The following is a 12924-nucleotide window of genomic DNA, read 5'->3' as shown; positions in this document are numbered from 1 at the left end:
CTTTAAGCAGATGCTTGACACATTCACAAAAACTTCAGCGCTGGAATGAATTAAATAAAATGTGACGAAGAGCTTCATTGACTGGTCTGGTAAACAGATTGTTGATGGGCATTCAGGGTAAATGTCGAGCAGCTGCAGAAAACGCAGAGCATCTGCAAAGACTAAAAATGCTCCAAACAAGATCTCACTGGAATACTTAAAGGTCAGCTTGTGTGCTGGAATAATATTTGAGTTGTGGTCCAGAGTACATACCTCAGTTCCTGTGCTTGAGGTTTGTTCCAGTGGTCAGCGGAGACGAGAGCATGAAATAATCCCTGTTATTGTGGTTCAAGTGAAGGAACATAAGTGCGTCTGCTGTCTTATAGCAATATACCACAGTCCAAAATCCTTCCCTCAACCTGTTCCCACCCCCTCAACCGAGACAAACAGCACAGATACATGACATCACTGCTCACATTACGAGAAACAGAAAAAAAGAGACAATATCTTAATTGTTTCTACACAGTAAAGATGTTATGGAGACTTTTACTCAGGTCTCCTGCTTCTCAGATGTTTCTCCTGAGAAAAAGACTCACGTGTCTTCTCTATAGCTTCAGAAGAGATGTTAAACTCTGCTCAGATTTGCCAAGATGCCAACGTTTACAATCAAAAGTCAGAGATATCAATATGAATTAAAACATTTCTCATTAAATTCTTGTAAGACCTGCACAGACCTGAACTGCTGTCCACATTCATTTTACAGCTCTTTTCTCTTACTGTAATGCAGAATGAAACATCAGTCACACTTTATTTTTAGGTCCAATTCTCGCTATTAACAAACCATTAACTATGACTTTTGCCTCAATATACTCCTAATTTGCTGTTTATGAATAGTTAAGGTAGATGTTTAGGTATTAGGTAGGATTAGGGACGTAGAATATGGTCATGCAGAATATGTGCTTTATGAGTACTAATAAACAAATAGTATGTTAATAATAGGCATGCTAATAAGGAACTAGTTAATAGTGAGAATTGGTCCCTATAGTGTTACCGAAACATCTAATCCAAAGTTAAGTCTCAAGAGTTATTAAAAAAAAAAATTCACGTTTTCACAATTTGAAGATTTTATTTGCAAGAACATGTTTTTATAGTTAGCTAGTATTTCAAAATAACCCAACTTGACTGAGATTAATTGGAATGCACAATGAAAAAACATGATTTTTGAAAACTGTTTTTGAAAATTGAAAATTGAGTTTTTGAAAAGTCCAACTGAAGATAGGAGTAATGATGCAGAAAATTCAGCTTTGATCACAGGAATACATTACATTTTAAAATACATTCAAATACAAAACAGTTCTTTTAAATTGTAATAATATTTCACAATATTATGCATTTTTAGTCAAATAAATGCAGCAATGATGAGCAAAAATGACTTGCAAAAAAACAAAACAAAAAAACAAGTAGATTTTTACATTTTCTTAAGAAAAAGATTGCCAGGGGGTTAAAAAGGCTCCTAAGATGTTTCAAATGTTGCCTTTACTGAGCTTGCCAGGATATTCTGAATGGTTGCTAAGTCATTATTTAGAGGATGTTCACGTGCCAAATCCTGGTCTCTAGATATGGCTCTGTTTCCATTCAAACAGTCATCCTCTCTGCACATGATTTCTTTAAACCATAAATTGTTTCTCTTTATAGCTAAGGAGCTCATATTTACTCAAATGCTAGTCAAACAGAAAGCTGAGGATCACCCTGAGGGGACGAGCAGTTATCAGCACGACGCCTGCCGCATCACTTCCAGGTCCAGGATCAGCTCCAGCGGAGAAGTGTTTGATGTCACAGCATTCCTGCCCCTCCCTGAAAAGGTCTGCTGAACATCTGGACCTGATCGAGTCAGAGATGGAGGCGACACCAACACACAAGCTGAAGCTGCATTCGCAAACTTTCTGTAAAATATAATATCTTTAGCAGGCTGTAATAGGGAAAAATAAAATATTGCAACATAATCTGACCTGGCTAAAAAGTATGCAGGGGAGAAAAAAGAAAAACATGTTTCAAAAGCAGATGATCCGTTTGTAAGGATTAGCGGCTTTTTGCTTCTTTGATATCGGTTATCCTTCTTCAATGTGTTCAGCATTTCATCTTCAATCAATCACATATGTTTATGAAAAATCTGTCAAATTGTACATTCAGACTGCCTATTACTATACACTTTATTTTAGGTGGTCTTAACTACTATGTACTTGCATCAAAAAATAAGTACAATGTACAGGTAAGGTTAGGGGCAGGTTTGGTGGTATGGGTAGGTTTAAGGGTGGGTTAAGGTGTAAGGGATGTGTCAACAATGTAATTATAATTGTAATTATATTAATTACATTTAGGTATTTTAAAAAATATTAGTACAATGTAAAAACGTATGCACACAATAAGTGCATTGTAACAAATGATTAATTTAAATGTAAATACACAGTAGTTAAGGCCACCTGATATAAGGTGGGGCTGAGCCAAGTAATAAATTTAAAGAGACAGTTCACCCACAACAGAAGTTCTGTCATTATTTACTCAACTTAATGTCATTTCAAACCTGTAGGGCTGGCTTTCTAACATATTTAGAAAAATGCCTCCATGTTATTTGTGCACACAATAAACTTATCATGGATCAGTGTTGCTTTGGACCCCATTAACTTTCATTATTAACAGTTGCAAATTGCAAGTATCCCTTAAAGCAATAGTTCACCCAAAATATGAAAATGTGCTGACGTTTTAATTTGAAACATTCACTTGTAAATACGAGTCCATAATCTATAACATGCTTCCTTCAGTGAAAAACTCCATGCACTGTAATCCTTTCACATCAAAATGCACCAACATAATTGTTCAGATCCATTTACAAGCAAAAACAGCCCAAAACGGATCTGAACAATTATGTTAATGGGGTGCATATTTCTCTCCTGATTCAGACGAGACAACATTCTCACAGGAGAAACAAATATTATAATACAGTATTTTAACTGGAAGCAAGCGCTTCAAATTACTTGTAAAATTACAGTTTCATTACTTGTGGATTATTGTGATGTTTTTATCAGCTGTTTGGACTCTCAATCTGATGGCACCCATTCATTGCAGAGAACTGGTGTACAAGTAATGTAAAGCTACATTTTTCATTTTTGGGTGAACTATTCCTTTAAGAATGCAACTCAACCAGCACTAGTTGTGTTGTTCAGAAATGCATTAAAAATCACCTTTTTTAAAAGAAAAATCTAGGATCGTAGTAATGCAATTCCCATTAGAGCCATCAGGATTTCCAAGAAGTTACAGAGTTACAAACAGTTCTGCATGTGCCTTGTGGGTGTTGCGATAACGTGCCCTTATTGCGTGCAGAATTCATGTGACATAACTGTTTTCAAACGAGAAGCGAAAATAGATGTTCTGGGTCATATTTCATAGGCCCTTGTGAGAACGTGAATGTTATTCATTGAACTTTTGAGCTTTCATTACATAAACTTCATGTTCTGAAAGTGTGCAGAAACTCTCTGGCCAAGGCGGTCTCCCAGAGTCATGAGAGCATTACGTAATTCAGCATTTGAAACAAATAACATCTTGGCTTCGCCTCCTTCCGTATCAGTAGAAATGCATTCATCAGCATGACAACATGCCAGACCAAGAGCTATGAAATAAAAACCTACTGCATGTTCCCAGAATCAATCAAATATTATACATCTCCAGTCTTTGTGAGAAGCGGCATGACAAACAGTCAAAGATCCATACAGCTTTGGTTGATTTTGTAAAACTTAAAGGCCATAGAATAAACAATGATTCGCTCAAAAACATGTAAACAGAAAATAAAAAGCTAATTGCAATTTTGATTAAATTAAAACTACTGAAGTAAATGTGTAGTGCTTACCTATGCAAAATTTGTCGTTGTGATGCCAGGGGATTGGTTGCAGTTGCAATAGGTGCTTGCTAGGTGGTTACTATAGAAGCTTGTTTCCACCAAATAAAAAAGGCAATTGCAACTTTTTATCTCAGAATTCTGACTTTTGTTCCTCACAATTATGAGTTTTATTTTCTTCGAATTCTGAGTTTACATCTTGCAAAAAAAGAATGAAAAAGATTGTGACTTAAGTTTATACCTCACAATTCTGAGTATATATCTCAATGTTTACTTTATATCTCACAATTCTGAGTAGTCATATTGCATTTCTGAAATTATATCTTGCATTTCTGAGTTTATATCTCACAATTCTGAATTTATCTCAATTCGAAGTTTATATCTGTAATGGGGCGAACGAGACGTGAGGCAAGCGGATCCATTTGCAAGGCTTTATTCAAAGGCGAGGTCACAAAACAAGCAAGGTTCATGCAATGACAAACAGGAACATCACAGGCAAGACAAAGAGTAATCCTAGGGCAAGCGTGGGTCGACGATCGGCGAACAATATCCAACAGGGCAAGGCAGAGAGATAATCCAGGTACACGAGCAATAGTCCAAGAGAGGTGCAAACAGAGTCCGAATGGCAAGGAAAAGGGTAAATCCAGGAAACACAGGCAAGAATCAGAACACGCAAGGCAAGGCAAGGCTTTGACAACTAAGTGGGCTCTGTAGAGAGAGTTATATATGCTGTACAATACTCGGCAATGACAGAGAGGAAGTCCAAGTCTTATAAAGCGTGTGTGATTGTGTGATCAGCTGTGTAACCAGAGCAATGTGAGATTGGTGACAGCTGTGTGTCATCAGTGCAATGGATGATGGGAATTGTAGTCCAATGGTGAAGTGCAACAGTGGTGTAGTGCATGCGGTGAGCGGGTGACCTCTGGTGGTGAGTGAAAGGAAGTTCATGGACCGTATTCGTGACAATATCTCATAATTCTGAATTTATATATCACAATTTTGAGTTTATCTCTCGCAATTCTTAATTTATATATCACAATTCTGAGTTTATATATTACAATTTTGTGTTTATCTCTCACAATTCTGAATTATATCACATATCTGAGTTTCTATCTAAGTAATCCAAGTTTACGTCTTGCAATTATTCCTTTTTTTCTCAAAATAGCGAGAAGAAAGTCAAAATTGTAAGTTTACCTCTTGCAAAATAAAATAAAAAATAAAAATAAATAAATAAATAAAGGTAATGGTGCTTTTCTTCTCAAAATTGCTAGTTTATATCTCTTAATTCTGAGTTTATACCTCACAGTTCTGAGTTTGCACCTCACAATTCTTTATTTATCACTTTATTAATTTTATCCTTCATTTACTACTTTATTTTATTACTATTTATTACTTTTTTCTCAGAACTACGAGAAAAAAGTCAGAATTATGAGTTTACATCTTGCAAAAAAAAAAGATAAATACGACTTTTTTTCTCAGAATTGCGAGTTTATATCTCACAATCTGAGCATATCTCTCAATTGTGAGTATATATTAGAATTTGAGTATATATCTTGCAATTCTGAGTTTATATCTAAGTATTCTGAGTTTATATCTATTACTTTTCTCACAATTTGTTTATATCTCACAATTTGAGTATGTATTTTGAAATTCTGAATTTATATCTCACAATAGTTTATATTTCGCAATTCTGAGTTACAGTACATTTCGCAATTTGAGTATATATCTCACAACTCTGAGTCTCAGGTTCATGTCAGTTTTTCCAGAGATTTTTATTTTTTTTCGAGGTTTGGGCTGAAATAATAATCTTAAATAATTCACAAGGAATAATAATCTTAAAATACATTAATAGTGTCTCTTCTTGATTGAAAGGTATCGCTATTGCTCAAACACATGGAAATATCCTCAAACTCTTCAAAAAAAGCTTCAGTGACTGAGTCATTTTGGCTGGGCGAGCAAAATATTATAGACAGATAAAATGAACTTTGCTACATATGGACCAGAACAGAGAATAAGATTCATGATGCAGAACACATACGGCTGTCATATTGTGGCGTCCACAAATCCCACAGCTATTCCAAATTACATAAACTGAACAAGAGTGCAATAAAGCGGTCAGGTTTTCCCCTTAACCAAAAATTTTATCTCATAAATTTGGCCAAAGAACTATCAAAAGACAAGATTTTGTGCACAGTGACCCTAATGCCATACTAAAATAAAGATGATTGAAGGTGAAATGAAACCCCCTCAGATTAATCCAAGGTCGTACTTGAGAAATTTATAAAACAGAAAGTCAGAGGTAGAGTTGAATTTCCACCTGTGTTGAAAAGAGATCCTCTATAAACAAACAGGCACTGCTAATCCAATCGAAAACAGTCATCGTGAGAGTGCAGGAGAGATCAGCGTCTTTTGGACCGATTGAGTTCAGGAAAATAACTGGATGCCCTCCAGTCAGAAACACAGAACTTCTGCAAGAAAATAATGAGGTTTATGAAAACTGTAGTTTTAATTGTTATAGATGATCTTAAATTGCATCACAGGTGTGAAGAAAAAAAGAAAGAAAAAAAATGCACCTTTCTCCTTTGAAGACTACAAATTTATTTACAAGCAACATAAATCGCAAACATTTCAGCATATTATAGTGAATGTTTTGCCAGTGACCAAATATTTAGAGGGATAAATTAAATTTGATCATTTAAATATAATTAAGTTACAGTAATGAGAAACTATTCACAATCAGCACTGAGAATAATGGTAATTAAAATGCTCCGATGCATGTATGCGTGCATACATAAATTAATAAATGAGCAATTGCATGCATAAATAAATAAATAAATAAATTGTTAGTACGTTTAATGGAAGTCTTTGTGTTTCATTTTGTGCATGCAAAATGTATTTACATTTTTCTTTCTTTAGTTTGTTGGGGTGAAATATGCCCTGGACATGCTTTCATGAGTTTCACAACGTTATGGGCTTATGCAAACTTGTGGACATTCTGGTTATAAATTCCTCCTGGAGGTCTCAACCTGTCTGGGCAAAAGTCATCAGTTACAGCTCATGGATGCACTTTACATGAACAAGTCTGACAACAAAGCCACAGAGGAAGCACAAATGGGAATAGGAAGGAAGAGCGAGATTAATGCTTATTCCATTTTAAAGGAGACCACCTTTTCTTTGGATGCTTTGCCTCAAAATGCCTGATATCCGTAAACTCAAAAAACAACAATCTGCTATTGTAGTTGAAGTCAAATATGTTGCCAGCAATTGCAGAACACTGTCCAAATGATTAGGGTAAAAACAGAAGACAGGATAACGCTCCACCTCTGACCCAGCTGAACCTCTGGATCCTGAATCTGGGCTCAAGTCCTGGACTAATCAACAGCCATAAGCTCTGATCCAATGCACAGGCCCGGCCAGCAGTGCTCTGCAGAGCAGGCCAGCGTGGACTTATGGAAATAATGACACCACACTGAGCCCCGGGTGCCAGAATGAAAAATCTGGCCCACTCGCTCTGTTTTTTAACGATTTCTCGCTCTCTTTCTCGCCTTGTGCCATTCTCTGGTTACAAAGATCTGCAGCTTTTATGGTAACGCCAGTCCTAGAAAATACAAATATGAAAACAATGGGTTATGAATATGCTTTAAATTAGTTTTATAAACATTTTAAATGATCAAAAGTTCAATTCTACCTAAACAATGACTTGGCCTTTGTAATATCATATTAAGGCATATTAAATTCAATTCTACCCTTATTAAAATATAAAATTTTTAAAACATGTAGCATAGAAAATCTAAAAATCTAAAATATAGAACCAATGACCTAGTCTTCCAAGCTTCATACTGTATGTCATTATAAAATAATATAAAATATAAAAATATAAAATATATAAAAACAATGACTTTGTCTTTAAAACATCATATTTAAGGCAGTGACATAATAAAATTGACCACATGGTTAAAACAGAAGCAAGTCTTTAACAGTATTTCATTGTTTATGGTTGTATTTAAGCTCAAATCTGTTATGGGGGAAAAAACATAGTGATCAATTTTGTTTCAGGCAAACTATTATTTTTGGCAAAGCATACAAGAATAGTGACTGTACATTATTGGACACGTACAACAATGTTTTGAAAAGAAATGTCATGGGTTATTAAGTTTTTCCCCACAATTATAATGCTAATTTACTGCAAGTCACAATGAAACCAAGAGACACTGCCAGAGTTCATGTATTCAAATTATAAGTATAAAAATGATAAACTTACCGTGACTGTTGAAACAATGTAGCACTTTAGAGTTTAATTTAGTAACAATATCTAACAGTTATTTAAGAATTGGCAATAAAAAAAAGCATGATTATTGCCCATTAAATGACAATATGAAAATAAATAAATTACGTCATGGTTTTTCCAGACATGTCCTGGCTGAGATTTCTAAATTGCTTAAAATGTTCTGTTCTTGGCTTGGTTTTCCTACTGACTTGCTCTTTACAGCCCTCATATACAACTCAAATTCCGGAAATTTTGGGACGTTTTTTAAATTTGAATGAAATGAAAACTAAAAGACTTTCAAATCACATGAGCCAATATTTTATTCACAATAGAACATAACAAATGTTTAAACTGAGAAAAGTTTACACTTTTATCCACTAAATGAGCCATTTCAAATTTGATGTCTGCTACAGCTCTCAAAAAAGTTGGCACGGGGGCAACAAAGGAAGCAAGAAATTTTGAAAAGATTCAGCTGGGAGAACATCTAGCAACTAATTAAGTTAATTGACATCAGGTCTGTAACATGATTAACTATAAAAGGGATGTCTTAGAGAGGCAGAGTCTCTCAGAAGTAAAGATGGGCAGAGGCCATCTGTGAAAGAGTGTGTAAAAAGATTGTGGAATACTTTGTTCCTCAACGTCAAATTGCAAAGGCTTTGCAAATCTCATCATCTACAGTGCATAACATTATCAAAAGATTCAGAGAAACTGGAGAAATCTCTGTGCGTAAGGGACAAAGCCGAAGACCTTTGTTGGATGCCTGTGGTCTTCGGGCCCTCAGATGACACTGCATCACTTATCGGCATGTTTCTGTCATTGACATTACTAAATGGGCCCAGGAATACTTCCAGAAACCACTGTCGGTAAACACAATCTGCCGTGCCATCTGCAGATGCCAACTAAAGCTCTATCATGCAAAAAGGAAGCCATATGTGAACATGGTCCAGAAGCGCCATCGTGTCCTGTGGGCCAAGGCTCATTAAAAATGGACTGTTTCAAAGTGGAAAAGTGTTCTATGGTCAGACGAGTCCAAATTTGACATTCTTGTTGGAAATCACGGACGCCGTGTCCTCCAGCCTTAAGAGGAGGGAGACCTTCCAGCGTGTTATCAGTGTTCAGTTCAAAAGCCAGCATCTTGAATAAAATATTGGCTCATGTGATTTTAAAATCTTTTAGTTTTCATTTTATTCAAATTTTAAAAACGTCCCAACATTTCCGGAATTCGGATTGTACTATATGTGCAAATCTTTGCATTGCTTTGACCATTTTCTGATGCCGCTTTCTCGCAAACCAAGATTGGTAGATTATGTATAATACCTGCGTGCTATTGGTCAAAATACCTTTCAGTCTTTACAGTCAGGAAGTATGAAAACAATAGAAAAACAAAGCCAAAACCTCTATATTTCATGACACGTAAGGGAAAAAAGGACGTATGGTTACCCTAAAATAAATGCACATGCCACATATCTGGGAGAACAAGGATGACCTAGAGAAAACACAGAGGGTATGGCCTGATTTCATCAGTTTTTCAGCGGGACTCATTGATTCCTATTAGCGGTGATGATAACCAGTTTCACTGGACATGGTTTTTCACTCTATAAGAGCGTAAGTCATGTAGCAGGTGGTTTTATTATCTGAACATGTGATTTCTCAGTCATCATCTTCAATTTCATCACATCATAAATTAAGTAAATATTAATTATAAATATATAAATAAATAAAGGTCCTTCAATTAGAGAATATTCCCCCTCGGCTGGGGCCATCACGATTCATGATTTTATCACAATTCTTTGTCATGTTGGTTTTTTGTCTATTTTTCAAGCTGTTTGAGCATTACAGCCAAACTAATTTCCCTATTATAAAGACAAAGCCTTTCAAGGTAACAAAATATAAAGTAGTATGGCAAATATTTAGGCCAAAGTGGGTGAAGATAAAAATATTTGTCATTCTTTTATCTTTGTTATTAAAAAATGAGAACAAAGATACACATTACAAATACACACAATATACAAATAAAATAAACAGTGTTTTATTTTCAGGTAGGCTACTATAGGTGTATTTAGCAGGAGCATTCAAGAAACTGAATGAACAAATATAAAAATAAAACACTATAAAAATTGATTCCTATTAAAGAAACTGTATTAAAGCTTTTTAGTCAAGAGTAGTGAGTGATTTTTCTCTTTGTGTTTGGTGTTTTATTAACATTAAAGGAATAATAATAAGGAATAAAAGCAAGCATTAAAATAGGCTAGTGTTTTATTTTTATACCTTCATTTACTCACTCAAAAGTTGTTTTAAACCTGAGTTTCCTTCTTCAAAATAGTGTTTATGTTTAGCAGAAGAAGGTGGAAAACCAAACAGTTGCTGGTCCACAGTGACTTCCATAGTATTTTTTTTCCCCCTACTGTCAAAGTCAATGTGGACCAGCAACTGTTTGTTTACCCACATTCTTCAAAATATCTTCTTACTGATGTGAATGTATGTGGCGCTGTACAGTATATTGATACGGCGGCGCCAGAACTGCAGCTGATAGAATGTGCGCTGTAGCACGATACAACGAAATTTCTTCAAAAGCAGATCGTGGAGACATTTTTATCAGGGCCACTGCTGGCCAAATAAGTGCCCTAAGCAGGATTTTATTATTGTGCTCCCTGCCTCAAATATTATGGAAGTAAATAAAAACACCTACTATAGGGGTCAAAAAAGAACTTTAATAAAATATAAAAGTAAATAAATAAATAAATTGTAATTAAATTGTATTATTTACAAATTACAAGTGTAGCTCTAGACAGTTACCTATGGCTATTATTTTATTAATACAGGTGTGTCTGATTGATTTGATGGTCTCAAGCATTCAGAAATCACGCAAAAGAAAATTAAGCAGTTTTACTACGAAAACCATGGTTAATTTTTGTAAGGGTTGTGATGTCCACATGTTTTTTTGTTGAAGAAATTATAGAGGCTGTGTCATCTATAGCAAAAAGGTGGCCAAAAATGAAAGCTTAAGTGGATATTTGAATGAAATGTTTGGCCAATAGCCTATTAAAAAAGGACTTAATAGTCCTGTAAATGTAACAGCAGCAATGACCAGGTCTTTACCTCCCTTTGCAGGCATTTGTAATAACATGTAATGTTGAAAAAAACAAACAAAATTTGTAATGGTTTTACTGGTTATAATGGGACTTGTATTGGTTTTAATGGAAACTGTAATGGACCCTATTGGTCTCTACTGGTAATTGGTGACCTTCTATTGGTGGCTTGTTAAAACCAATAATCCTAATGGTATATGTCCCAAAACACATACCATTCACACAAACACAAACACACGCTTTTCATTAACTGCAAGCCGTTCTATTCTATATCTCGTTCATTCTCGTGAGTGTCTACATTCCACCGCAAGCGCACATGAGCACAGCTTTACAGAAACTCGCTGATCTGATCACAGAGAGTGAGCAACAACACCCGGACTCTGTTTTAATCATTCTCGGGGACTTTAATAAAGCAAATCTCTCCCGTGAACTGCCAAAATACAGACAGCATGTTACATGTCCCACCAGAGACAGTAATATATTGGATCACTGTTACACAACAATAAAGGATGCATATCACTCTGTCCCATTGGCAGCTTTAGGACTCTCTGATCACTGTTTGGTTCATCTTATTCTGTCCTACAGGCAGAAACTTAAATCTGCAAAGCCTGTATTAAGATCTGTTAAAAGATGGACTAATGAAACAGAGCGGGACTTACAAGCCTGTTTCTCTCTCACTGATTGGACTGTTTTTGAAGCCGCTGCCATCGATCTGGACGAGCTCACAGAGACTGTAACATCTTATATCAGTTTCCGTGAGGATATGTACATTCCTAACAGGACTCATCTAGTCTACAACAATGACAAACCATGGTTCACTGCAAAACTCAGACAGCTCCGTCAGGCCAAAGAAGATGCTTACAGAAAGGGGGATAAAGTCTTGTATAAACAGGCCAAATACACACAGGAAAAGGGGATCAGAGTGGCAAAGAGGAATTATTCTGACAAGCTAAGGAAAAAATTATCTTCCAGTGATCCTGCTTCAGTGTGGAAAGGAATGAAGGATATCACCAGTTACAAGACACCATCTCCCAGCACTCTGGAGAATCAACACCTGGCAGTAGAGCCCTGAATCTCGGCCCGGGCTTCGGGCCAATTTCCACATCATAGTTCAGACGCGGGCCGGGCCTCGGGCCTGTTTTGGGTTTCTCCTTATTTTTATATTGTAGACATCCATCGATTAGTGATGAAAAAAATTGCCTCACTGGTGGAAACAACACGAGACCGTGCCGCGACTGAGAGCAGCTCGATGGTGCTTAGTGTCCCGCAGCAGCAGCAGCTGAAGAGTTCTGTGTTCAAATGCATGCAATAGGCTAAAGCTTGCTGCAAATCCCCAGCAAACATAACCATGAATGTGTCTGCGGGAAATAGTAAGGAGATATTTGAATTTAGAGAGAAATGCATCTTTATTGATTATGATTATGATTAAGATTATAATAAAATAGTTTTTGTTTTCGATTTGTTTTATTTCGTTAAGTAATAATTTAAAGCTTTCTATAGATATATTTATCATGTCTGTGAGGCATGTATTAGCTCAGCTTCGGTTCATTTTTGTGAAGCTCTCCTGTTCAAGACGGCAGAAAGCGCATCATGTTTGTTTTATTTGTTTTATAAAAGAACTACCGTTTGTTGGTATTGTGAGTGCACACAAATACAAGTAGACCCTTTACAGGTCTGAATGATGTATTACTCTTACCTTT

This window comes from Barbus barbus, assembly GCF_936440315.1.
Source record: "Barbus barbus genome assembly, chromosome: 4".
NCBI lineage: Eukaryota > Metazoa > Chordata > Actinopteri > Cypriniformes > Cyprinidae > Barbus > Barbus barbus.
Note: the sequence above shows the minus strand (reverse complement) of the source record.